The sequence below is a fragment of the Oryctolagus cuniculus genome, chromosome 10, assembly GCF_051225735.1.
Source record: "Oryctolagus cuniculus isolate XC-2025 breed Fujian yellow rabbit chromosome 10, ASM5122573v1, whole genome shotgun sequence".
NCBI lineage: Eukaryota > Metazoa > Chordata > Mammalia > Lagomorpha > Leporidae > Oryctolagus > Oryctolagus cuniculus.
This window is the reverse complement of record NC_142876.1, coordinates 114,379,275-114,407,040: the sequence shown is the minus strand read 5'-3', so window position 1 is coordinate 114,407,040 and position 27,766 is coordinate 114,379,275. Positions and strand designations below refer to the sequence as shown.

Sequence of the window (27,766 nt, the reverse complement as noted above, 5' to 3'; positions counted from 1 at the left end):
GCGTTTCTCCAGTGTTCTCTAGTAATCTGATGGTAGCAGGTTGTAGATTTAGGTCTTTGATTCACTTTGAGTGGACTTTTGTGTAAGGTGGAGGTCCTGCTTCATTTTTCTGCATGTGGAAATCCAGTTTTCCCAGCACGATTTATTGAAGAGACTGTCCTTTCTCCAGGGAATAGTTTTAGCTCCTTGTTTGAATATAAGTTGGGTGTAGATGCTGGATTGATACCTGGCGTTTCTGTTCTGTTCCATTGGTCTATGCATCAGTATATCAAATTGGGGGAAAACTTAAATAAAGCATGGGCATCAAGGAATATTAAATTATTTCTTTTAGAATTTCTTCCTAACAAAATTTCCTCAATATTTTAGTAAATGTTAAAAGTTTAGTTTCTACTTTTTAATTTTATTTTAACTTTTATTTAATAAATATAAATTTCCAAAGTACAGCTTTTGGATGATTTCTTCAGTGTTTTCATCAGTGATACATGAGGACTTTTTCATGGATAGAGTAGTTATTAGGACACATATTTCTGACATCCTGTTCTTCTGAAATTTGGAGAAAGGGAGAATTACGTCCCATCTCCATCACTCCATTGTCATTCAGTGTAGTGGCAGCCTCATTTCCTCATCCTCTAGTTTGGACTTGCTGCACAGCCCAAGAGCTGACTTCATCAATCTGAACTGTGTGAAATTGCAGCCAGGACAAGAAAGCCCTCTGTGGGAACACACTGGGAGGAAGTAGAGAGAGAACTTTTCCTGGCGTTGCTTTGATCAAACATTCCCATTTGCTAAAAAAGGCTTAAGGTACTTTTCAGGACAAACTTTAAAGTAGTGTAAAATGACAGCTCAGTGTCCTGCAGATGAAAGAATAAAGCTGATAACTGAATGGAAACTGAGAATTCAACTTGTCCCATGTGGGGTGTGGTTAGAAATGAGAACTGTTGTAGTAAGAAAATGGTTGGAAAATGTGCACTTCGTTAGGAAATAAACCAAGCCAGTGGATGTCATGTCATGGAAAGAAATGAATGTGAAACTGAAATTGATCAGTTGACTGTTTCATATGGGAAAATGTGCTAATTTTATGGGTTTCCAAATTAAAAGAGCAAATATCCCGAGAAGTGAATGTTCCCACTGGATCACAGAGAACACTGCTGAGCTGTGGAGGACTGTTGGAGCCCACGTCTCCTCTGAGGCTGCTGCAAACCTCATTGTAGCCACATTTGCCCCCATTCACACCCTGCCTAGGAACCACCGCACGCTGATTGCCCATCTGTGGAATAAAGAGCCACTTACCCAGGACGAGAGCCAGGGGATTACATGCACCTGAGAGCACCCTGCAGGGTTTTAAGGAAAAGACTCCCTGAGCTCATCTCTCTGTGGATCATCATTGTGCTCCCAGCGGGAGCACAGACACAGAGTCCCCAGTGGAACATGTCATCTGTCTCTCCATTTTCCTCTTTTGACTCCGGGATAATAGCAATCTGGGAAGAGCTGAGCTCAAAACTTTCTTGTGAGTTTCCTGACACTTGAGTGAGGGTCAAAAGGGGCCCAGCCCTGTAGACAACACCAGGTTATCCCAGTTTTATCCTGAGAGCCCCTCAGTCCAAACCACTCGACAGCACAGTGCCCCTTCCCTGGGCTGAGAGACTCCTGGTGTCCTCCATGACTTCCCTGATGCTGAGGGTCCCCTCCATTCAGTCTGGGGGTGGCCAGGTCCAGATATCCATTCATACACACAGCACCTGGTTTCTGTGTGTCATTAGACACATATTCTATGATGTCCAAGCTCTTAGTTTCAGTTTTCAAGCTCTGTCTCAGATCAGCTAAGATAGTGATCTAAGATGGCAGTGGGTGAAAGCAAATTCCTTTGGAGACAGTTTTATTTTTTTGTGACCTAGTGACCCCTGTCGTGTCCCTACATGTGATGCAAGTATGCAGCCCCTGTCTGGTGATGGCCCAGACCCTGCAGGAGATGAAGCTCACACTCCTGCCCTCCATGCACTGTGTGGCTGATGTGCTGAGAAGTCCATTCCCTGAGCCCTCCAGGGCAAGGAAAATGAGGACAGAGTGACGACGGAGCAGAGGGAGGGAGCCAGGATTCCCTGGCATTGAAGGAACCCCAGGTTTAGATGTGATTGTGCTCCCAAAATAGAGGTGTCATACAGTTTGATCTGAAGCAACCCTGTGTTCATGTTATTAAATTCATTAGGAAGGGAACATTTAGAAAACTGTCTGTGCAACAGTTCAGTGCATTAAAAGCAAAATGCCCAGGAAACAGTGTTGTTCACCCAGCTTGTCCACCAAGCGGAGCAGTGAGACCGTGGCTTTAATACAACATGTGTCCATCCATAGCCTGGGATCACTCGGGCTGTGATGGGTGAGATCCACCACCCCATTCTGCCCTGGCCTTTTCTGATCAGGGATATGGCTCGTTAGGTCCATGGATGCTGACCTGACAGACTCAGTGGCCATGGAACCCATAAGCATGGTGACCCCTATGCCAAGCATGAAGTCCTGTTCTCCCTCTGCACATGCAGTTGACTCAGCAGCTGGCTGAGTGGGCTTTTACTCCAACAACCACCTGCCAGCAGTAATTATTAGAAGCCTACATTGGCTTATTTTCGAGTTTGGACAGTTTTTTCTCTGTCACTCTGCTTTTTGAAAGGTTGAATGGCTTTATAGCTTACTATGACATACATGGCTGATACCAGATTCCTCATTGCAAGACTTTGATGGAGCAGACAGAGGAGTGAGCACCAGGACATCTGTGGGCTGAAAATGTGCTCACAGATGAGCACCACAGTGCACCTGCTGCAGTTACTCATAGCCTTTGGGCAATCTGGATGTAGTTTTCTTAAAATTGTGTATTTTCTTAATTTGAAAGGCAGAGAAAGATCTCCCATCTACTCCTCAAATGCTTGTAATAGTTTAGGCTGGGTGAGGCAGAAGCCGGGACCTGGAACTCAGTCCTTGTCTCCTGTGTGGGTCCCAGTGATCCACTTGCATGAGCTGTCACCTGCTTCTCAGCAGGAAGCTAGAATTGGAAACAGAATGAGAATGCAAGCTCTGATTTTCTGACATGGGTTGCAGATGTCCCAACTGATTTCTTTATTTTCATTTCAAAGGCAGAGTTACAGAGAGGGGGGATACGGAGAGGGGGTGGTGCTAGGGGAAGGAGGAGATCAGTTGGCTGTATATGTGTATTTTCATTTCCATGGTCTGTCTTCTCTTCCACTGGTCTACCTGTCTGCTTTGATTACTGCAGCTTTACAGTACATCTTATGATCAGGTAATGAGATGCCTTCTGCTGTGTCCTTTGCATTCAGTAATGCCTGACTGTTGGGGCCTTTCATTCCTACTTACACATTTAGTAATTTTCTTTTTCTAATTCTGTGAAAAACATCAGTGTTACTTTGGGGATTGTATTGAATCAATAAGCAGTTTGTATAGTATGAATTTTTCTGATATATATTGCTTAAATCCATCAATTCTTTGTATCATTTTCACAGTCGTTTGCCAATGTTTTATACCTTTCATTGTATGGCCTTTTATACCTAAGATTTTTGCTATTTTATTTTTTGTAGTGTGTGGAAATGGAATTGTTTACTTTTTCAGATAACTTGTCATTCATGTGTAACAATGATATTGATTTTTGCACAATTACATAATATCCTGCAGTTTGCTGTGTTTCTGAGTTTTAACTGCTTTTGGTGGAGTGCGTAGGTTTTCCATAGATAATGTCATGTTATCTGCATGCGTGTATACACATACACACACTTGAAAAGTTTTTGAAAAATGGAATTCAAAGTTTGTTTTGGCTGAAATCCATGCATTGCTTTTGTCATGTGCTTTTCTGTGAACGTTTTGAACACCCCTTACAAAGCTGCTCTGAGCATCCACCTGCACATTTGTTTGAACCCATCTTTCATTTCCCTGAGTATACACCTAGGAGTGGAAACATTGGGTCATGTGTTACACTTCTCTGGCATTTTGGGGAACCCTTGGGGTGTTTTCCAGGGCAGCTGAATTTGGAGTCCTCATCAAACATAGGAAAGATCCAATTTTCTCACCTCCTGAACAGCACTTGTCTCTTCCAAGTGTTATTCTCAGGCTAGGAATTGTGAACAGGCATTTCATGTGGTTTGTGACTGCCAATTTTCACATGCGGAAGGCTATTGAGCATTTTTACAAGATTACGCGCCATTTGTGTAACTTCTTTTTCTTTGGTGATGACTGTGGTTAAAAACACTTTATTTCAGAACAGTTTTAAATTTATAAAATAAAAAATAGTGAAATAGTGTACAGAGATCATAAATACCCCACACCCAGCTTCCCCTGCTTATAACATACTAGTATCAGATCCTTCGTGCTTTTCTTAACTATATGGTTTTCTTTTAAAGATTTATTTTATTTATTTGAAAGACAGAGTTACAGAGAGAGAGGCATGGAGAGAGGTCTTCCTTCCACTGGTTCACTGTCCAGATGCTCACAATGGCTGGAGTTGCACTGATCTGAAGCCAGGAGCTTCTTCCAGGTCTCCCACATGGGTACAATGGACCAAGGACTTGGGCCATCTTCTACTGCTTTCCCTGGCCATAGAAGAGAGCTGGATCAGAAGAGGAGCAGCCTGGGTTAGAACCAGTGCCCATATGGGATGCAGGTGCTTCAGGCCAGGGCTTTAACCCACTGCACCATGGCACTGGCCCCGATCAATTTGTTTTTTGAAAAATATATTTATTATTATATAAAGAGAACAGATTTCATTGCAGTTCTTAGATCAAGTCTAATAATATAATGATAGTTCCTTTCCTCTCCTTCCAATTTTTTTTTGAAGTTTTGCATTAACATTTTCAGTTTACTTTACAATTGTGGGCTTACTACTCCACTAAATGAAGAGTATAGCAAAAGTGAAAAACAGAAAGACTTATGTTAAGCAGATATATAGGCAAGGGCTATAAATAGTAATTAGATCCAAGATGTCAGTTTCACTCATATATGTAATGTTTTTCAAGGGCACTCCATATATTAGCTACCACATATCAGAGAATACTGGTCACATTAGTCTTTTCAGATTTGATATTTCACTAAGCATAAAAGCATCCAGTTGCATTAATTTTCTTGTAAAAGACAGGATTTCACTTTTAAGGCAGAGAAGTATTCAATCATGTATATGTAACAAATGTTCCTTACCCAGTCACCAGTTTATGGACACATAGGTTGATTGTGTGTCTTAGTATTGTGAATTGAGCTGCAGGAAACACTTGCATGCTGATTTAATGTCCTTTCGGTAAATTCCCAGGAGTATGATAGCTAGATCATGTGTTAGATTTTCAAGTCTCAGAAAGTTCAGTACTGTCTTTCATACTGTTTGTACTAGTTTACATTCCCACACATGGTTAATTAGGGTATATTTCCCCCACCCCATGTCCGCATGAGCATTATTGCTTTTGATTTCTACCATTGGGATTTTGATTTGCATTTCTGTGATGGCTAGTGATCCTGGGCAGTTTTTCATGTGTGTTGGCCAGTTGGATTTCATCCTTTGAAAATTGCCTGTTCATATCTTTTGTCCATGTCTTAACTGGATTGTTTCCTTAGTTGTTGTTGTTGAGTTTATTGAGCTCTTTCTATATCCTGGATATTGATCCTTTATAAGATGCACAGTTTGAAAATATGTTCTATTCTGTTGGTTGCCTCTTCACTTAGTTGAGTGTTTCCTTGGATGTACAGAAGCTTCTTAACTTGAAGTAATTCCATTTGTCTATTTTTGTTTCTGTTGCCTGTGCTTCTCTGGTCTTATCTAAAAAGTCTTTGTCTAGGCCTCTATCTTGCAGAATTTTCACCTATTACTTTGATGGTTTCAGGTCTTGGGTGTAGGTCCCTTGATGCACTGTGAGTTGATTTTTACATAGGATGTAAGGGAAGGGTGTTGTTTTCTATTTCTGCATATAGAGGTCCAGTTTTCTAACACCATTTATTAAAGAGACTCCTCTTTGTCCAGAGAATGACTTCAGCTCATTTGTCAAATGTTAATTGGCTGTAGGTACATGGAATAACTTCTGGGGATTATATGCTGTTTCATCTGTACATAAATCTGTTTTTGTGTCAGTCCCAGCCTATTTTGGTTCTGACAGCCTTGTATTATCTCTTGAAATCAGAAATTGTTATGCCTCGCTTTTGTTTTTGTTATTTAAGGATGCTTTAGCTTTTTAGGCTTTCTTTTGTTTCCATATGGCTTTTAAGATTGTTTTTTCCAGATCTTGAATTGTCCTCTGTATTTTGATTGGGATTTCACTGAATCTGTAAAATGCTTTGGGTAATATGGACATTTTGAAGATATTTTCCAACTCACAGACATGGAAGATTTTTCCATTTTTATGTCTTCTAATTCTTTCTTTAATATTTTATAATTTATAATTTTCATTTTAGACATCTGTCATATGTTTGGTTAAATTCATCCCAAGGTATTTAAATTTTTTAGCTACTGAGCCTGCAGTTCATTTCTCAGTCATGACATTTTTGTGTATACAAGTGCTAATGATTTTTGCGTGTTGATTTTATAACCTAAAATTTTGCTAAACTCTCTTAGGAGCTCTAATAGTTTCTTAGTGGAATTTTTTGGTTCCCCTATATTTAGGATCCTGTCATCTGCAAACCAGGATAAATCTATCCATTTGTACTTGATTTTCAAATTTGTAGCCACATGGCTGGTTGTAATAATTTCTGATAATTTTTATTTCTGTAGTATCAGTTGCAACATCTCCTTTTCAGCTCTGATTTTATGATTTCGGATCTTCCTTTTGTGGTTAGTTGCACAAATGATTTATAATTTTTTTTTAAACCACCTCTTCATTGTGGCCATTTGTCAGTTCAATGAGTGGATCAGAGACCTGTCTTGCTCTATCTATCCTTCTCTTTGTTTATAACTTTGCCTTTCAAATAAATAAGTAAATCTTTTAAAAATAAACAAAGAAAATAAACTCCATGTAGTCCATAGATACAATTCTAAGAAGATGATTGTGTTCCCCCTCTCTCCCCTCTCCCTCAGTCACCCCTCCTTCCCCATAGCTCTTGCAGTAAGGTACTTAAAATTCACTGTATAGTCACATGCTTAAAGTACCACGAACAATAATGTTCAACAAGTGAAAGTGGAAAGACCACTATTTGACAAGAATTTATACAGTTAACAGTAATCAAATCACAAGGTGACACTTTCTTTTTTATACTTTCTTGTATTCTATATTGCTACCAAGTATCAGAAAACATTTGTCTTTTTGTCTCTTTTGGACCAGCTCATTTCACTATGCGTAATGGTCCCCAGTTGGATCCATGTTATTGCGAAAGACAAAATACCATTGTTTTTTATGGCTGAGTAGTATTCCATTGTGTGTGTGTGTATATATATATAAATATAAATATATATATATATATATATATACACACCTTGTATTTTCTTTATGCAGTCATGAGTTGATATTTATCTTGGTTGATTCCATATCCTAGCTTTTGTGAATTGAGCTGTTATAAAAATGTGGTAGAAATTACTGATTTTATTCTGATTGGTATGCTGATTTTATTTTCTGTGGGTAAATTCCAGCAGTGTGATGGATGGATCATGGATGTTTTTTTCTGATTTGTAGTGAGTCTCGACTGTCATCCAGAATGGTTGCACTAGTTTCTATTCCCACCAACAACAGATTAGGGTACCTTTTTCTCCACTCCTCTGACCTCATTTATTATTTTTTAAGTTTTAGATGATAGCCATTCTAACTGGGGTGAGGTGAAACAACATTGTGGTTTTTGCTTGCATTTCCCTGATGGATGGTGATCCTGAGCAATTATTTTTAATATGTTGGTTGGACATTCGTGTTTCCTTCTTTGAATAATGCCTGTTCATGTCCTATGCCCATTTGTTAACTGTATTGTTTGTTTTGTTGTTGTGTAGTATAGTTACCTGAGTTCCTTATATATTTTGGATATTAATCCTTTATGAAATCCATAGTTTGCAGATATTTTCTCTGATGCTTTGAGTTTCCACTTCCCTGTGTTAAGTGCTACCTTTGCGTGGTGGAAGCTTCTCTGCTTGGTGTAATCCCATTTGTCTGCTTTGGCAGACAGTGCCTGCTTCCAGGGTTTTATCCAAGAAGTCTTGGCCTGTGGCAATGTATTACTGAGTTTCCTCATGGATTTCCTGTAGTAATTTGGCAATAGCAATCATATATTTAGATCTTTGATCCTCTCTGAATTGATTTTTTTTAATCTTTTATTTAATGAATATAAATTTCCAAAGTACGACTCATGTGTTACAATGGCTTCCCCCCCCATACCGTCCCTCCCACCCACAACCCTCCCCTTTCCCACTCCCTCTCCCCTTCCATTCACATCAAGATTCATTTTCAATTATCTTAATATACAGAAGATCAGCTTAGTATACCTTAAGTAAGTATTTCAACAGTTTGCTCCCACACAGAAACATAAAGTGAAAAATAATAGATGATTTTTTTAAATGATGATGAAATCAGATCAGACCTATTGTCATGTTTAATCCCAGTGAGAGTCAAGTTGGGAATTGATAATTTCTTTCTTTTTTTTTTTTTTACAGAAGATCAGTTTAGTGTACATTAAGTAAAGATTTCAGTCGTATGCACCCCCATAGAAACACAAAGTGAAATATACTGTTTGAGTACTCGTTATAGCATTAAGCCTCAGTGTACAGCACGTTAAGGACAGAGATCCTACATGAGGAGTAAGTGCACAGTGACTCCTGTTGTTGACTTTACAAATTGACACTCCTGTTTATGGCATCAGTAATCTCCCCATGCACCAGTTATGAGTTTCCAAGGCTATGGAAGCCCCTTGAGTTCTCCGACTCTTATCTTGTTTAGACACGGTCATAGTAAAAGTGGAGGTTCTCTCCTCCCTTCAGAGAAAGGCACCTCCCTCTTTGAAGACCTGTTCTTTCCACTGGGATCTCACTCACAGAGATCTTTTTGCCAGAGTGTCTTGGCTTTCCATGCCTGAAATACTCTCATGGGCTTTTCAGCCAGATCCGAGTGCCTTTAGGGCTGATTCTGAGGCCAGAGTGCTATTTAGGACATCCGCCATTCTATGAGTCTGCTGAGTATCTCACTTCCCATGTTGGATCACTCTCCCCTTTATTTATTCTATCGGTTGGTGTTAGCAGATACTAGACTTGTTTATGTGCTCCCTTTGACTCTTAGTCCTTTCATTATGATCAATTGTGAACTGAAATTGATCACTTGGAGTAGTGAGATGGCATTGGCACATGCCACCTTGATGGGATTGAATTGGAATCCCCTGGTATGTTTCCAACTCTACCAATTGGGGCAAGTCAGCCCGAGCATGCCCCAAATTATACATCTCTTCCCTCTCTTATTCCCACTCTTATGTTTAACAGGGATCACATTTCAGTTAAATTTCAACACTTAAGAATAACTGTGTGATAATTACGGAATTAAACCAGTCATATTAAGTAGAACAGACAAAAAAAAATACTATGAGGGATAATGTATTAAGTTGTCCATTAGCAGTCAGGGCTATGCTGATCAAGTCACCATTTCTCATAGTGTCCATTTCACTTCAGGAGGTTTCCTTTTTGGTGTTCAGTCAGTTGTCACAGATCAGGGAGAACATATGGTATTTGTCCCTTTGGGACTGGCTTACTTCACTCAGCATGATGTGTTCTAGATTCCTCCATTTTGTTGCAAATGACTGGATTTCGTTGTTTCTTACTGCGGTATAGTACTCTAAAGAATACATATCCCATAATTTCTTTATCCAGTCTACCGTTGATGGGCATTTAGGTTGGTTCCAGGTCTTGGCTATTGTGAATTGTGCTGCAATAAACATTAGGGTGCAGACCGCTTTTTTGTTTATCAATTTAAACTCCTTTGGGTAAATTCCAAGGAGTGGGATGGCTGGGTCGAACGGTAGGGTTATATTCAGGTTTCTGAGGAATCTCCAGACTGATTTCCATAGTGGCTTGACCAGTTTGCATTCCCACCAACAGTGGGTTAGTGTCCCTTTTTCCCCACATCCTCGCCAGCATGTTGTTGGTAGATTTCTGCATGTGAGCCATTCTAACCGGGGTGAGGTGAAACCTCATTGTGGTTTTGATTTGCATTTCCCTGATTGCTAGTGACCTTGAACATTTTTTCATGTGCCTGTTGGCCATTTGGATTTCCTCTTTTGAAAAATGTCTATTGAAGTCCTTGGCCCATCTCTTAAGTGGGTTGTTGGTTTTGTTTTTGTGGAGTTTCTTGATCTCTTTGTAGATTCTGGTTATTAACCCTTTATCTGTTGCATAGTTTGCAAATATTTTTTCCCATTCTTTTTGTTGTCTCTTCACTCTCCTGACTGTTTCTTTTGCAGTACAGAAACTTCTCAATTTGATGCAATCCCAATAGTTGATTTTGGCTTTGACTGTCTGTGCCTCCCGGGTCTTTTCCAGAAATTCTTTGCCTGTGCCAATATCTTGAAGGGTTTCTCCAATGTTCTCTAATAACTTAATGGTGTCAGGACGTAGATTTAGGTCTTTAATCCACGTTGAGTGGATTTTTGTGTAAGGTGTAAGGTAGGGGTCTTGCTTCATGCTTCTGCACGTGGAAATCCAGTTTTCCCAGCACCATTTATTGAATAGACTGTCCTTGCTCCAGGAATTAGTTTTAGATCCTTGATCAAATATAAGTTGGCTGTAGATGTTTGGGTTGATTTCTGGTGTTTCAATTCTGTTCAATTGGTCTATCCATCTGTTTCTGTACCAGTACCATGCTGTTTTGATTACAACTGCCCTGTAGTATGTCCTGAAGTCTGGTATTGTGATGCCTCTGGCTTTGTTTTTGTTGTACAAGATTGCTTTAGCTATTCGAGGTCTCTTGTGCCTCCATATGAATTTCAGCATCATTTTTTCTAGATCTGCGAAGAATGTCTTTGGTATCTTGATTGGGATTGCATTGAATTTATAAATTGCTTTTGGGAGAATGGACATTTTGATGATGTTGATTCTTCCAATCCATGAGCATGGAAGATTTTTCCATTTTTTGGTATCCTCTTCTATTTCTTTCTTTAACGTTTTGTAGTTTTCATCGTAGAGATCTTTAACGTCCTTGGTTAAGTTTATTCCAAGGTATTTGATTGTTTTTGTAGCTATTGTGAATGGGATTGATCTTAGCAGCTCTTTCTCAGTCATGGCATTGCTTGTGTATACAAAGGCTGTTGATTTTTGTGCATTGATTTTATATCCTGCCACTTTGCCAAACTCCTCTATGAGTTCCAATAGTCTCTTAGTAGAGTTCTTTGGATCCTCTAAGTACAGAATCATATCGTCTGCAAAGAGGGATAGTTTGACTTCTTCCTTCTTGATTTGTATTCCTTTGATTTCTTTTTCTTGTCTGATGGCTCTGGCTAAAACTTCCAGAACTATGTTAAATAGCAGTGGTGAGAGTGGGCATCCCTGCCTGGTGCCAGATTTCAGTGGAAATGCTTCCAACTTTTCCCCATTCAATAGGATGCTGGCTGTGGGTTTTTTATAAATTGCTTTGATTATATTGAGGAATGTTCCTTCTATACCCAATTTGCTTAGAGTTTTCATCATGAAAGGGTGTTGAATTTTATCAAATGCTTTCTCTGCATCAATTGAGATAATCATATGGTTTTTCTTCTGCAGTCTGTTAATGTGGTGAATCACATTGATTGATTTGTGAATGTTGAACCATCCCTGCATACCAGGGATGAATCCCACTTGGTCTGGGTGGATGATTTTCCTGATGTGTTGTTGTATTCTATTGGCCAGAATTTTATTGAGGATTTTTGCGTCTATGTTCATCAGGGATATTGATCTGTAATTTTCTTTCAGTGCTGCATCTTTCTCTGGCTTAGGGATTAAGGTGATGCTGGCTTCATAGAAAGAATTTGGGAGGATTCCCTCTTTTTCGATTGTTTGAATAGTTTGAGAAGAAATGGGATTAGTTCTTCTTTCAATGTCTGGTAGAATTCAGCAGTGAATCCATCTGGTCCTGGGCTTTTCTTTGTTGGGAGGGCCTTTATTACTGTTTCAATTTCTGTTTCAGTTATGGGTCTATTTAGGTTTTCGATGTCTTCATGGTTCAATTTTGGTAGATTGCATGTGTCCAGGAATCTATCCATTTCTGATAGGTTTTCCTGTTTGCTGGCATACAGGTCCTTGTAGTAATTTCTGATGATTCTTTTTATTTCTGTGGTGTCTGTTGTTACGTTTCCTTTTTCATCTCTGATTTTATTGATTTGGGTCTTTTCTCTTCTTTTTTTAGTTAGTTGGGCCAATGGGGTGTCAATTTTGTTTATTTTTTCAAAAAACCAGCTTCTCGCTTGGCTGATTTTTTGTAATGTTTTTTTTGGATTCAATCCTGTTAATTTCTTCTCTGGTTTTAATTATTTCTCTTCTCCTACTAGATTTGGGTTTGGTTTGCTGCAGTTTTTCTATGTCCTTGAGGTGCGCTGAAAGCTCATTTATTTGGTGCCTTTCCAATTTCTTGGTATAGGCACCTATTGCTATAAATTTGCCTCTCAATACTGCTTTTGCCGTATCCCATAAGTTTTGATATGTTGTGTTGTTGTCTTCATTTACTTCCAGAAAGTTTTTGATTTCTCTTTTGATTTCTTGAATGACCCAGTGTTCATTCAGGAGCATGTTGTTCAGTCTCCATGTGTTTGCATACTTTCTGGGGTTTCCTGAGTTGCTAATTTCCAGCTTCATCCCGCTGTGGTCTGAGAAGCTGCATGGTATGATTCTAATTCTTTTAAATTTGCTGAGACTTGCTTTATGGCCTAGTATGTGGTCAATCCTAGAGAAGGTTCCATGCGCTGCTGAGAAGAATGTGAAGTCTGTAGATGTAGGGTTGAAAGTTCTGTAGATATCTGTTAGATCCATTTGGGCAATAGTGTCAATTAAATCTGCTGTTTCCTTGTTGATCTTCTGTCCGGATGATCTGTCTATTTCTGAGAGTGGAGTATTGAAGTCCCCCAGTACTATTGTATTGGAATCTAAATCTCCCTTTAAGTCCCTTAACATATCTTTTAAATAGACCGGTGCCCTGTAATTAGGTGCATATACATTTATAATAGTTACATCTTCCTGTTGAATTGAACCCTTAATCATTATATAGTGTCCCTCTTTGTCTCTCTTAACAGTTTTTGTATTAAAGTTTATTTTGTCTGATATTAATATGGCTACACCTGCTTTTTTTTGGTTTCTGTTGGCATGGAATATCTTTTTCCAACCTTTCACTTTCAGTCTGCATGCCTCTTTGTTAGAGAGATGTGTTTCTTGTAGGCAACAAATAGTTGGGTTGTGTTCTGTGAGCCAGTCAGGCAAACGGTGTCTTTTAACTGAAGAATTCAGACCATTAATGTTCAATGTGACAATTGATACGTAGTGACTTTGCCCTGCCATTTTCCCGGAAATATTTTCTAGTATATGCTTTGAGCTTCCCATGCTCTTTTACTGGTAGGTGTTCTTCCTTTCCCTTCTTTCATATTGATGGCCGTGTTTCTGTGTTTCTGAGTGTAGCACATCTTTAAGTATCTTTTGCAGGGCCGGACGAGTGGCCACAAAGTCTTTCAATTTCTGTTTGCTATGAAAGGTCTTTATTTCACCTTCATTCACAAATGAGAGCTTGGCAGGATATAATATTCTGGGCTGGCAATTTTTCTCTCTTAGCACCTGTGCTATGTCTCGCCATTCCCTCCTAGCTTGTAGGGTTTCTGATGAGAAGTCAGCTGTGAGTCTGATTGGAGATCCTCTGAGAGTAATCTGACGTTTCTCTCTTGCACATTTTAGGATCTTTTCTTTATGTTTCACTGTGGTAAGTTTAATTACCACGTGTCGTGGTGAGGATCTCTTTTGGTCATGTTTATTGGGGGTTCTATGAGCTTCCTGTACTAGGATATCTCTGTCCTTCTCCAAACCTGGAAAGTTCTCTGCTAGTATCTCACTAAAAAGGCCTTCCAATCCTTTCTCTCTCTCCATGCCTTCAGGAACTCCTAGAACTCGAATGTTGGTTTTTTTAATAGTATCCTGTAGATTCCCAACAATATTTTTTAGGTTTTTAATTTCCTCTTCTTTTCTTTGGTTTGACTGTATGTTTTCCTGTGCTCTATCTTCTAAGTCCGATATTCTCTCTTCTGCTTCACCCATTCTGTTTTTAAGGCTTTCTAATGTGTTTGTCATTTGATCTATTGAGCTCTTCATTTCATTTTGATTTCTCTTCACTATCACACTTTCCTGTTCTACTAGTTTCTGAGTTTCATTTTGACTCTTCCTTAAAATTTCGTTTTCACGAGAGAGATTTTCAATCTTGTCCATTAAGGATTTCTGTAGTTCAAGGATTTGCTTTTGAAAACTTCTAAATGTTCTTATCATAAATTTTTTGAAATCCGTATCTTGCATTTCTTCTATCTCATCATCTTCATACTCTTGGCTTGGGGTGTTTTGCTTATTTGGAGGCATCATAGTGTCATCGTTGATCTTGCTCCCTCTATTTCTGTGTTTGTTACTCGGCATAGTTAATTCTTCTTGCGTCACTGTGCGTTTTTTTTTTTTTATACTGTGTCCATGTTAAGTGGACTGCCTGCTGTTGGAGGAGCCTTGGAGGCTTGAGATGGGTGCGGCCTGAGAGCTCTGCCTGGTTCTTCCAGGTTAAGGGTGTGCAAAGGTGACACCCTCAGGTTATGCGTGGTAAATCTCTCTCTTTTTATTTATTTATTTATTTTATTTATTCAGGGGGTAAGTAACACCGCAGGGCACGGCTGTGCAGAATTGATGGTATTTAGGTTCCAGTCTTTGGCTCCTCTGGACTCCCACTGGGTTGCCTAGGCTACTGAATTGTAGTGACTCAGTTCCTTAGCTCTCCCCCATTGATATTTAAATCCAGAGAGCAGGCCTGCTCTTTGTCTCTTGGGAATTCTTCTAGCCTCACAGCCTTGTAACCTTTGCAAGGTTAGGGGGAAGAGAAACCCCGAAGCTTTTTTTTCCTTCTTTCCGGTAGTGAGTTTGCTGCACTTTCTGGCCCCCCTCTAGATTCTGACCCCCGTTTCCCCACCAATGTCTCGGGTTATTGAGCTCACCTCCCCTTCCAGCGCCGATGTGTGGACTCGGAGCCCTGAGCGTCCCAAGTCTCCCCGCTGTTGTCCGTGTGGCATGCACTCCCCTTGGAGCACTGGGGCTTCTGCGGCTCGGTCCCGTGACTTGGCTTCCGCACGGTGGGCGACCTTGTTCTCCCAGTAGGTCCTCCGATTCACGATTCCCGTGCAATTTTTTCCTGGTTCTTTTTTCTGCGGCTACCGTAACTCCCCTTTTATTAAACTAAATTTTCCCGGACTATCGGTACGCGCCCTCACTATTCCGCCATCTTGGCTCTGCCCACCTAAGCCTGAATTGATTTTTGTATATATAATGTTTTATAATTTTCACTTTATAGATCTTTCATTTCCTTGGTAAAATTTATTTGAACTATTTAAATTGGTGTAGCTATTGTGAATTGTTTTGATTTTATGAGTTGTTATTCATCCATGGTATTCTTGGTGTATTCAAAGCCTGTTGATTTGTGTGTGTGGGTTTATAAACTACACATTTGGCAAACTGTCTTTTGAGCTCCAATTGTCTATTACTGTAGTCTTTTCATTCCATTATATATAACCAAGTCATCTTCAAACCGGGATGATTTGATTTCCTCCCTATTGATTTGTATTCTTTCATTACTTTTTCTTTCCAAATGACTCTAAAAGCTCCAGAACTATATTGAATAGTAGAGGTCAAAGTGTAGGCCTCCTCCTTTGGTTCTGGATCTTAGTGGCAATGGTTCCAGCTTTTCCCCATTCAACATGATGCTGGCTGTGGATTTGTCATAAATTGCCTTCATTGTGTTGAGGAATGTTCATTCTAAACCCAGCTTTCTGAAGACTTTTATCATGAAACAATGTTGTATTTTACCAAATGCTCTATCTGCATCTATTGAGAATCATAGGGCTTTTGTTCTTCAGATTGTTAATGTGATATATCATGTATACATGATTTCAGTTTTCTAAAATTTGTTGAGAATTGTTGTATGCTCTATTACAGGGTCTTTCCTAGAGAATGTTCCATGAACTGATGAAAAGAATGTGCAGTCTATGGCTGTGTGGTGAAATGCTCTGTGCATATGAATTAGATCCATTTACTCAATAGTGTAGATTAGCTCTGTTGTTTCTTTGTTGATATTTTTGTCTCATTGATCTGTCCATTTATGACAGTAGGGTGTTGAAGTCTTATTATTGTTTTGGGTCATATGTCTCTCTTTAGAACCAGTAACATGTGTTTTAAATAGCTGCAGAGGTAGGGTAGTGGCTCTATGGCATAGTAGGTAAAGCTGCTGCCTGTGGTTCGGGCATCACATATGGGTGCTGGTTCAATTCCTGTTTGCTCCCCTTTGAATCCAGATCTCTGCTAATGTGCCTGGGAAAGCAGCGGAAGATGGCTTAAGTACTTGTGCCCTAGCACCTGGAAGGAGATCCAGCAGAAGCTCCTGGCTTTGGATAAGCGTAGCTCTGGCTGTTGCGACCATTTGGGGAGTGAACCAGTGGATGGGAAATTCCTCTGTCTTCTCCCCTGCCCCCATAATTCTTTGAAATAATTTTTTTAAAGAAATAAAGGGGATGGGAGAGGGAGTGAGAGATGGGATGGTGGTGGGTGGGAGGGAGGTTATAAAAGCTGCTATAATCCAAAAGTTGTACTTTGGAAATTTTTATTTCATAAATAAAGGTTAAAAAATAAAATCCATCTGGAAAAAAATAATAAAGAAATTGAGGGAAAAAACAAATAGTTGGGGTCTCTACAATTGGTTGCATATACATTTGCTGTAGTCACATAATCACACTGAGTTGATACCATAATCCTTACATAATGACCTTCTTTGTGTCTTTTTTGTCTTAACGTTTATTTTGCCTGATATTAAGACAGATGTTCCCAGTAATTGATTTTTATGTTCATGGAATATGTTTTTCCATATTTTGACTTTTAATCTGTTTGCTATCTTTGTTGGTGTGATGTGTTTTATGCTGAAATCATATACAGGGGTCTTGATTTTTAAATCCATTCAGCCAGTCTCTGTCTTTTAATTGGAATGTCTAGTCCATTTATGTTCAAGGTTATTAATGATATATAGTGACTCAGTCTTGCCATTTTTCCGTAAACAGTGCTGCTGTTTGTTGTTGATATCCTTTGTACTGTTACGGCAAGGCTTTCTAACTTCATATCTTTCATGTTGGTTATTTTTCTGTTGGGGTGTGTCACAGATCCTTCAATGTCATTTGTAAGGCTGGTCATGTTACAACAAATTCTTTCAATTTTGCTTTGTTTTGTAAGGTCTTTATTTCACCTTCATTTATAAGTGAGAACTTCACTGGATACAGTATTCTGAGCTTATAGTTTTTTTTTTCTCTAGGGATTTGGACTTTGGACTATTTTGCTCCATTCTCTCCAGTCCTGTTGGGTTTCTGATGAGAAACCTGCTGTCATCTAATTGGAGATCTTTAAAGGTATATGGTGTTTATTTCTTGCACACTTTAGGATCTTTGTGTTTTACTTGGAATGTTTGAATATAGTGTGTTGTGATGAAGATCCTCCTCTGAACACTTCTACTGTGGGTTGAAATTTTCTTTCTGTACTTGTATATCCTTATCTTGTTCAAAATCAGGAAATTTTCTGCTGTTATTTCACTGAAGAAATTTTATAAGTCGTTTTGCTTTTCTACTTCAGGAATGTCTAAGATTTGCATTTTTTAAAAAAGATTTTATTTATTTGAGAGGAAGAGTTAGAGAAGGAGAGACAGAAAGGTTTTCCATCTGCTGGTCCACTCCCCAAATGGCCACAATGGCGAGACCTGAACTGATCAGAAGCCAGGAGCTGCTTTCAGGTCTCCCATGTGGGTGCAGTGGCCTGAGCAATCAGAACATCTTCCACTACTCTCCCAGGCCATAGCAGGGAGCTGGTTCAGAAGAGGAGCAGCCGGGACCAGAACCAGCATCCACAAGGGATGCTGCCACCACAGGCAGAGGCTTAGCCCACTACACCACAGCATGGGCCCCAGAAACATATGTTTTCTCATTTGATGGTATCCAGCAGGTCTGGAACACTCTGTCTGGGTTTTCTCTTGATTTTTTTCTGATGGAAGGGTTCAATAGATTTGTCTATGTTTTGGAAATTCTTTCTTCTGCCTCACTGAGCATTTCCTCCCTGGAAATCTGACATAGGGGTTTGCAGAGTGCCTCGGGCTTTTACTTGAGTTCCAGGGTGTGTGTGCTAGGTAGAGGCAAGGATTTCTAGCCACGTTTTGTGGTGGGGCTAGGATCTGGTGTGACACCCACATTGGATGTGAAGGAGCACCTGTGGCTACAGTGAGAGGTGGGAGGTGACGGTGGAATGGATTCATGTGTGCACAGTTCCAGTCCTTCACTGTGCCAAGTGAATCGGCTGATTCACAGTCCAGAGTGACCTCATGGTGCCAGCACAACCCACCCACCCAGGCACATGAAAAACACAGAGCACAGGCTTACTCCATTTTCTGTCCCTCAGCTCTTTGGCAAGTTCTGTCTGCAGCATGCAAGGAGCCCATATTTTTCCACAGACTGTTGAGGTGAGCAGGAAGCCAGCTACAACTCCTTTCTCTCTCAGCTACATAACATAAGCCTAGAACTCACATGGCCATGAGAGTGCAGGGGCCCACTCTCCACACTGCGAGCTCCCCCATCCTGGCCCTGGCATCGCCATAACTACCCATTGTTCCTCAGTCAGGACAAAGGGCAGATACACATCCACATCAGTCTATTGTGTCTGGTGCTTTGGTGGGAAAAGGGTGGGAGGCTACGAGGCCTCCCTTTCAAAGAGCAAAGTAGATGGCAAACCCCTGCCAGCTCCCAAGAATGCACTTGAAGGCAATGGGGACTGTGGAATTCTCCCTCATTCAAACATAGCCAGAATCAGAAGCTGCAGCAGCTCCCACCACCTGGCCATGTGAAGATGGTGCTTTCCCTACAGTCGTTTTCTCTTCAGTGCCTTCTCCACTGAACGTGTCTCTCAGTCCCCTGATAGTGACCCATCCTTTATTGCGCCAACATCTTTCTGTGGCTGAAGTCAGCGTGGCTTTGCTCTAATGAACCATCTTGGGTCTCACTTAACTCCATACATTTAAATGAAACCAGAAAGCATATTCTATAGGCAATCAATAGTCATTTGAACATCAACATATTTGCTCAATGAAAGAAGTGAAATTTATCAGAGAACAATTGAACACTTACTTTCCTTCTCCCACATGGATTTGAAAAACTGGATCATTTGTCTTTCACTACTGATGAGCACCAATGGACCAATCGTGGCATAGCCATTGCCTGCTAACATCTGGACACTGAGGTGAACTGGGTCATTTTTCCACCACAGCCCTGAGAATGAGAACACAATGCAGACCATCAAGTACAGGAACACAAAGACGCTCATGAGCAGCAGAATGATCTGGGTGGCCCTGTGCTCTGGGGAGGCTCTTGGAGAGAGGCTGGTTTTGTGAAGGTGCTGGGATTGCCTATTGTGTCTGCACAGGAGAATCACCATGTACCCACTTGAGATGGCCATGAGCCCTATAAGGAAGACATCCCTGAAGATCCATAACATGGAAATTGGGTGCCTCGGTAAGTAGCTCTGGGGCAAAAGAGAGCAGGATTTAGTGACAACTATGAGACTGTGGGACGTACGATTTGTGGTGGCAACAGTAGAGAGTAAGAAATGTGCACTGATGGACAAATTGAAGACCCATAGGAAGACAAAACCGCTGATGTTGTAATGTGAGGATGTGTGCTTCAACTTTGCCAAACAGGAGCTCCTGGGGCTGAGGGTGATGGCCTGGAGGACACTCAGCAGGCAGGTATTACACAGGGAGAGGCTTCACATCACCTGGTACGAGTAGATGACAGCTTTATATGTGATGTCATCCCATAACTCCCGAGACTCAAAAATGTCTGTGGCTATGAACCCTATGGTGATCAGCATCACTAGGTGGTTGAGGGCCAGGTGTCCAGTGGACAAGCTAGTGGATGTGGCCCTGTGCATCAGAAAGGAGAGGACGTGGAAGAGAAGTAGGAAGGCATTAGCTGTGATACCAATGCTGACTTCCAAGAAAAAGGTGTCTCTTACAGCAATAAAACTGGAAAGTATATTGGTTCTACTCATTTTTTGTGCAAGACAGGCATGTAGTAATGTCTGAGGAAAAAGTAAGAAAAATTATCTGTGGTGGAATGAGAAAGCCATGCCAAGAAAGCCACTGGCAAACGAGCATCAGTTACTCAGGAATGGCATCAGAAACCCCCTGGGAAACCACCTGGCAACGGAGCCTTGAGAATGGCTTCAGAAACCCCCTGGGAAACCACCTGGAAATGGAGCCTGCCTGGCAACAGGCTTTGATTGGTTAGGGCATAAACCACCCCTTGACCAGAATGGCTGCCTCGGCTATATAAGCTGCTGTACCAACTGAAATAAATGAGTCTGCAGGCTGCTCGCCTCTAGCCTCCTTTCACTGGACTCCCAGTGTATGTGTGCTGACTCCGTGCCTCTTGCCCCCACTGCACCCCTCCTCTCAGAACGAATCCACAGCAACAATTATTCATCACAGATAATATTCATGTATCAGTCTCAACTTCAAGTTTCTCCTTTTGAAGATATGTTGATCATTTTCCGTGCACCCTTTTTCACCTGGGAATACTGCAGTGCACCAAAGACTCTCCTGGAATGCGCTTTGTTCCTAGCTCCACACAGGCCAATCATGATTGGATATGCATCCCACTCCTGGGCTGCAACTGGAACTGGACAGTATAATGGCCATTATCTGAAAGGCTTTTCCTGATTTTTATGTAATTTTAGTTATACAAATTCTGGGAAAATGATTTGTTTCCTTATGTAGCTGCAAAATCCTGATAAATTTATGGATACATAGAATGCAATTTTTGATGAATCCAAGTGAAAATTTTAGGAAAGCATAAATTAGACCCCAATACACAGTAAGTGTAAGGAGTATGTACATACATAATGTATGGCCTTCAGCTGTAGCTTAACATGTGACCCCCAATTATCTATAAATGTAGGTAAGCATATTATTTATTAAAAACACTTTAGGTGAAAGAGTATTAGATAATTGCATGAAATGGATAACCTGCCTGGGGAACAATGGTCGCTGTAGGAACTGCAGCCGTTGCAGTCCCTGTGAGGTTCTCCTGCTGAGCTCACCTTGAGAGAGCGCCGTCCTCTCATAATTTGCCAGCTCTGTCGCTGTGTGGAGGAGCAGTGGTATGTGAACAGCACAGTAGCAGGCACTGAACACCCTCTGTTCCACAGTGTCGTCTTTTTCCATTCCCAAGCATGTTGAAAGAGCAGGAATATGTTCATATTCTAAGGGAACAATTCCTTTTTTAAAAGATTTTATTTATTTATTTGAGAGGTAGAGTTACAAAGGAGAGGAGGAAGAGACAGAAAGGTCCTCAATCCACTGGTACACTCACCAGATGGCCCCAATGGCCAGAGCTGAGCCGATTGAAGCCAGGAATCAGGAGTTTCTTCCAGTTTATCCCACATGGGTGCAAGGTCCCAAGCATTTGGCACATCTGCTGCTTTCCCAGGCTATAAGTAGAGAGCCAGATTGGAACAGGAGCAGCTGTGACAAAACTAGTGCCCATGTAGGATGCTAGCACTCATGCAGAGGCATAGCCTACTATACCCCAGCACCAGCCCCGGATAATTCTTTTTCACAGAGTTAATGCATGAACACTCCCTCCACCTCCACCAAACAGGTGGTTCTCCATAGGGCCCTGAGCTTCCTGTCCTCCTCATGTGAGGAGGGGCATGGGAAGTAAGCTTTAAGTTTATCCAGGAGACCTTGTTCATGGCGTGCCTGTGGGATGCTGTCCCTGTGCAGTACAGCTCGTTACTTGGATTCAATCCTTATAAATATGTGGCATAGAATATTGAAAAAAATCCCCACTGTACATTTCCACAGAATTGTCATAAGAAAATCAAAAATATCAGACTGTTTCATCTACAACATATTAGAGTTTTGTGGTTCTACACCACAAGTTGATAAGGAGAAGCAGAACTGCTTAGGCCACATGATTCTTTAGCATTTAAGAATGTAGTGAGATTCGCCGGCACCATGGCTCACTTGGCTAATCCTCTGACTGCGGCACCAGCACCTCAGGTTCTAGACCCGGTTGGTGTGCCAGATTCTGTGCCGGTTGCTCCTCTTCCAGTCCAGCTCTCTGCTGTGGCCCGGGAAGGCAGTGCAGGATGGCCCAAGTGCTTGGGCACCTGCACCTGCATGGGACACCTGGAGGAAGCTCCTGGCTCCTGGCTTTGGATCGGCATAGCTCTGGCTGTGGTGGCCATTTGGGGAAAGAAGACCTTTTTCTCTGTCTCTCTCTCTCACTGTCTAACTCTATCTGTCAAAATCAATTAATACTGACGCCATAAACAAGAGTGTCAATTTGTTAAGTCAACAACAGGAGTCACTGTGCACTTACTCCTCATGTAGGATCTCTGTCCTTAATGTGTTGTTCAATGTGAATTAATGTTATAACTAGTACTCAAGCAGTATTTTACACTTTATCTTCTGTGTGGGTGCAAACTGTTGAAAGCTTTACTTAATATATACTAAATCAATCTTCTGTATATAAAGAGAATTGAAAATGAATCTTGATGTGAATGGAATGGGAGAGGGAGTGGGAGATGGGAGGGTTGCGGGTGGGAGGGAAGTTACGGGGGGTGGGGAAGCCATTGCAATCCATAAGCTGTACTTTGGAAATTTATATTAATTAAATAAAAGTTAAAAAACATTTTTAAAAAATTTGTGGTCCTCACTGACTTTGAGTCTGGCCTGTAGGAGTGATGGGAGTGAGGGCACACATGCACCTCATGTAGCACTCCCCCTCTCTATCAACTTGCCTGGACACCTTGCCAAGGCAGGGTATCCATCAACCTCTATGATTAAGGCAGCTGACTGTGGGAAGATCATGGTTCTTTCTGTGGATAGGGGAAACTAATGTAGATTGCCTGTTCCTGTGACTGTGGAATTCTGTGTGATAGGGTGTGCAGTCGGCTGTGGCTGGGTCTTTGGGCAATCACCAAGTCTGAGTTCAGAGCTCAGGGTTCCACACTGAGATTGAGACGTGCGTGGATCCATTGTTCAGTTCATGCATCTGAATGGGGGAGGTGCCTAGGCACTGTGGGTTCACCATGGGTGGTTGGATCACCTTGGCAGAGCAGAGCTGATGCTATGTCCCGTGACATGATCCTACCCTCCCCTCTGCTGACTGTATCTGGATGTCACCCTGGGTGTTTACCCCAATCTTGATCACTGGCTGGAGCCCCCTGGTCCAGCTGGACATCCACTGAAGGAGCAAACACTCCACAGAGGCATAATTCAAAGATAGAAGCCATCAGAGGAGAAAACCCACAGGTGGATCTACAAATGTTTAAAAATAAGCATAGAATCGCAAGAAACATGGAAAAGGATGAAAACAGGACTCTCCTAAAGGAAAACAAGAAGACTTCAGTATTAGAATGTGAAGACAACAAGATGGGTCAACTGCCTGAAAAGGTATTCAAAAGCATGATAAGATTTCTCAAAGACCTGGAGAAGCAAACAGAACTAAAGGAAACCACACATCACACAAATGAAAAAATTCTGATGGGCAATGGAGATATAGAAGAAAATTGTAACAAATATTGAAGATGGAGAATTCAACATGTCAAATAAGTAGAATGGAAAGTCTTAACAGCAGCATTGGTGAGACAGAAAACAATTTATAGAAAGGAATTTTTAGATGCAATATATTCCATTCAAAAATCAAAGCATATTCTTCTCATATCTAGAAAAAGCACTACTAAAATTCAAATGGCAGCACAAAGACCCAAATAGCTAAAGGAGTCTTAAATAACAAAAAACATAGCTGGAGGCATCACAATAGTGTAGTTCAAGACATACTTCAGGATACTTATAATCAAGAGCCTGGTACAGGCACAAAAATACACATGCAGACCAAAGGAACAGAATATTCACGTGGCTATAAGCATCTAATCTTTGACAAAGGGCCTAATATCAACCCCTGGGTTACGATATCTTTGTCAACAAACCCTGCTGGGAACATTGTATTTCCATGTGCAGAATTAGGTAACAAGATCCCTGCCTTGCACCTTAGACAAAAATGAACGCACAATGGATAAAGAATCTTAATCTATGGCCTAATACCTTCAAATTACTAAAGGAAAAATCGGGAAAACTCTGCAAGACATTGGGATAGGCAAATACTTCTTGGAAATGACCCCAGAAGCACAGGCAAGCAAAGCCAACATAGACAAATGGATTACATCAACCTAGGAGGCCTCTGCATTGCAAAGCAAACACTCAACAGAGTGAAGAGGCAGCTGACCGAATGGTAGAAAATACTTGCAGAGTATAAATCTGATGAAAGTGACACCCAGGATCTATAAGGAGCTAAAGAAACTTCACAAGCACTAATCAAACAATCCAGTTAAGAAATGGGCAAAGGAAATGGACAGGCATTTTTCAAAGTTTCAAGTTCAAATGGCCGATAGACACAAGAAAAACTGCTCAGGATCACTAGTCATCAGCATAGATACCACAGTGAGGTTTCACCCCACTCAAGCTAAAATGGCTCTCATCCAAAAATCAGAAACACTAAATGCTAGGAAGCATGTAGGGGGAGGAAGATATGCTAATATACCTTTTGGTGGGAAAATGAACTAGTGCAAGCCTTTTAGAAGACAGCATGGAGATTACTCAGAAATCTGAAAATAGCTCTACCATCCATCCCACTCCTGGGAATTTACCCAAACGAAATGAAATCAACATATGAAAAGAATTACCTTTATCCTCGTGTTTATTACAGTTCAGTTTACCGTAGCTAAGCTGTGCAGTCATGTAGATGTCCATAAGAAATGACTGAAAGAAAATGTGGTATATATGCACACTTTGTAATACTAGTCAGTCATAAAAAGAATTAGATCTTTTGTAAGCAAATAGATGCAATGGGAAACCATTATACTTACTGAAATGATCCAGTTCCAAAAAGAAATACCATGTTTCCTTTGATATGTGGTAGTAAATACAGAATTATATATGAATAATAAAATAGTATAGGAGTAAAATGGATATATTGTGATTGAATTGTTATCTTAGCCCTTGTTTATATTCCTGTGGAAGCATGGTTTTGCTACTTTTTACTTGTTCTAGAAAATGGTTAGTGATGCATTAAGCCTGTGATTACAGAGCACATTGAATTTTTTATTGCAAAAATCAATGAATAAAAAGGAAGGAAGGAAGGGGAGGGGATTGAGGAAGGGAGAGGGTGTGATGGAAGGATGGTTATCTTAGAATTAATATATGCTAAACTGATCTTCTGTATATAAAGAGAATAGAAAATGAATCTTGATGTGAATGGAAGGGGAGAGGGAGTGGGAAAGGGGAGGGTTGTGGGTGGGAGGGACATTATGGGGGAGAAGCCATTGTAATCCATAAGCTGTACTTTGGAAATTTATATTCATCAAATAAAAGTTTTAAAAAAAGAATTGTACCTATGAAATAAATTAGTTTTTTTTTTTAAATCAATACAGAGACTATGCAGGAACTCAATCTAAATTTTGGAAATTTTCCAATTTTCTGGAGTAGAATTTGTGTAGTAGTCTTTTTAAAAGTTAGTATTTTCTGAAAGTGTCTTTCAAATAATGACTTCATCTTCTCAATTCGTACATTCAGCAAGATAAAGATTTAGCCTGTGATGTACTCATGAGAAAATGGGACAGTGTTTGTAAGATTGTCTACCTGTCTCCGTGTTTTAGGGGTTCTGTGCTACCATTAAGCACACAGCTTCGATAGTTTGCTCTGTCATTGCTGTACTTAACATGTCACCTATGTACTGTGTATCTATTTCCCCTAAGTTAGGCAAAATATACTGAGGGTGTTTTAGGATAACATTTAATGTTGTAAAATTTTAATATAACACAATAAAAGATTGTAATGAAAATTAAAACTATTGTTTTCTTATGTATTTGAAACATGAGGATTCCTTTTATGTTATTTGAAATATGTGATTACTTTAAAAAGCTTTGAAAGATAATTTAAAAAATTTGAACTCCATGTATATGAAGTGTATTTATATTTTTCACTAAAATGCGTATTCTGAAAAAAGACTACGCTTAGATTTCAAAATGCTTTGTCTGTCAAAAAACCTTATCTTTTAATTCCATGTTACTTGAACTCTTTGAAGTACTCTTGTGCAGGCCTTTCTTTAATTCAGTTTTTTAAAAACACAAGTAAACCTTTTTCATTCGAGTACATAATAGTGTAAAGATGATATGCTAGTTGGTTTCATCAGTTGTAAATTGTGATTGATGGGATGTGTATGTCTAGCGTTTCTCAGGGGTGTGTGTAAGAACAGGCAGGATGCATGACACCACAGACTTGGTATCATATCAGGAAATAAATTTTAGGTAGATCATTCTTCAAAAACATAGGAAGTCTTATTTTCCTATAGGCAAAATCCCCAAGAAAGAGCTTGAAACTTCCTTTTTTCTCAGAGTGTTGATAAGGAAAAGGACACATTGGGATGCATCCAGAGAAGCCACTGAAGTGTCTCCATGGAGGATCAGAGAGACACCTGAAGACAGGAGTGCACTCCCCCAGCTGTCTCCACACTGTGCCAGGTACACACTGCTTCTGTAAATATAGCTAATACGTATTTCTGTGTTGGTATTTGATTAGAAAACCTGTAAGACTTGAACATTTCACAAGAGAAACTCAAAGAAATGCTCTTAGCAAGTTCTCCCCAGCTGCGCCTGCTCACAGAGAATCTTGAGCAGCACAGCATAGTGTAGGAGAGTAGAGCATGTAGTGAACTCTTGTTATAAGGAGGATGAGCCGGAGACCCTCGTCCCACACAGCTCCTAGGGGTCACAGTGCTGACACGGCACCTGCTCTCCTATTGCACCAAGCCCAAATATCCATTTCAACACCAGAGAGAGCAACCTGCCCGCACATAGACTTGAGGTTCAGAATATAGTGACTTGAACCCAGGCAAATCATGTGGAATAAGGTTCTGAAGAGTTCTCTGGTCACACCATACGAGTTAAAGGAAAGGCAAAGTGGCAGGTTTGGAGAACAAAAACACACGGAATAAGAGATAGAATGGGAAATCAGTGTTTCATTGAAAACTCACCAATGGGAGTTTTTAGAACTGGTCGTGAAGGCTGATGTTCCTTCAGGAGCAAATGAAACCATGAAGACTCCCTGTGCCACCCCAGTGAAGGAGGCAGTCCCCTCTGCTCCTGGCTTTGGATCAGCGTGGCACGCCGGCCGTAGTGGCCATTTGGGGGGTGAACCAATGGAAGGAAGACCTTTCTCTCTCTCTTTCACTGTCCACAACTCTACCTGTCATATAAAAAAAGAATACACCTGAAACAGTTGTCAGGGCAGAGTTGGTAGTGGTCATGGAGTAGAAAAACCCTCAGCAGACCCCAGTGCAAGCTTTGTGCTTAAGAGATGGAGGGGGACAGAGACCGGGTGAGGAGGGAAGGGCATCTGTGTTCTCTCACCTGGAGCATAAGCAGAGTCCTGCAACTCTCTCAGGACTGATGTGATGGAAAAACACTGGAGTGTATGTCCAGCACGTTGTCACGTGCCTTGCA

The 27,766-nt window shown here is 40.7% G+C and overlaps 1 protein-coding gene and 1 pseudogene across 2 annotated transcripts in view; both read right to left on the bottom strand.

Moving 5' to 3' along the window:
• Nucleotides 1–8,878: 8,878 nt before the first annotated feature.
• LOC138846706 (uncharacterized) overlaps nucleotides 8,879–27,766 on the bottom strand; it is a 480,670-nt gene continuing 461,782 nt past the window's right edge. For both annotated transcript variants that reach the window (XM_089306584.1, XM_089306585.1), the window contains exon 5: nucleotides 8,879–9,014. The gene's annotated coding sequence lies outside the window, so the exon portion shown is untranslated. The remainder of the gene's footprint in view (nucleotides 9,015–27,766) is intronic.
• Nucleotides 19,304–20,248, bottom strand: ORYCUNV1R-PS1595 (vomeronasal 1 receptor oryCunV1R-ps1595 pseudogene; annotated as a pseudogene).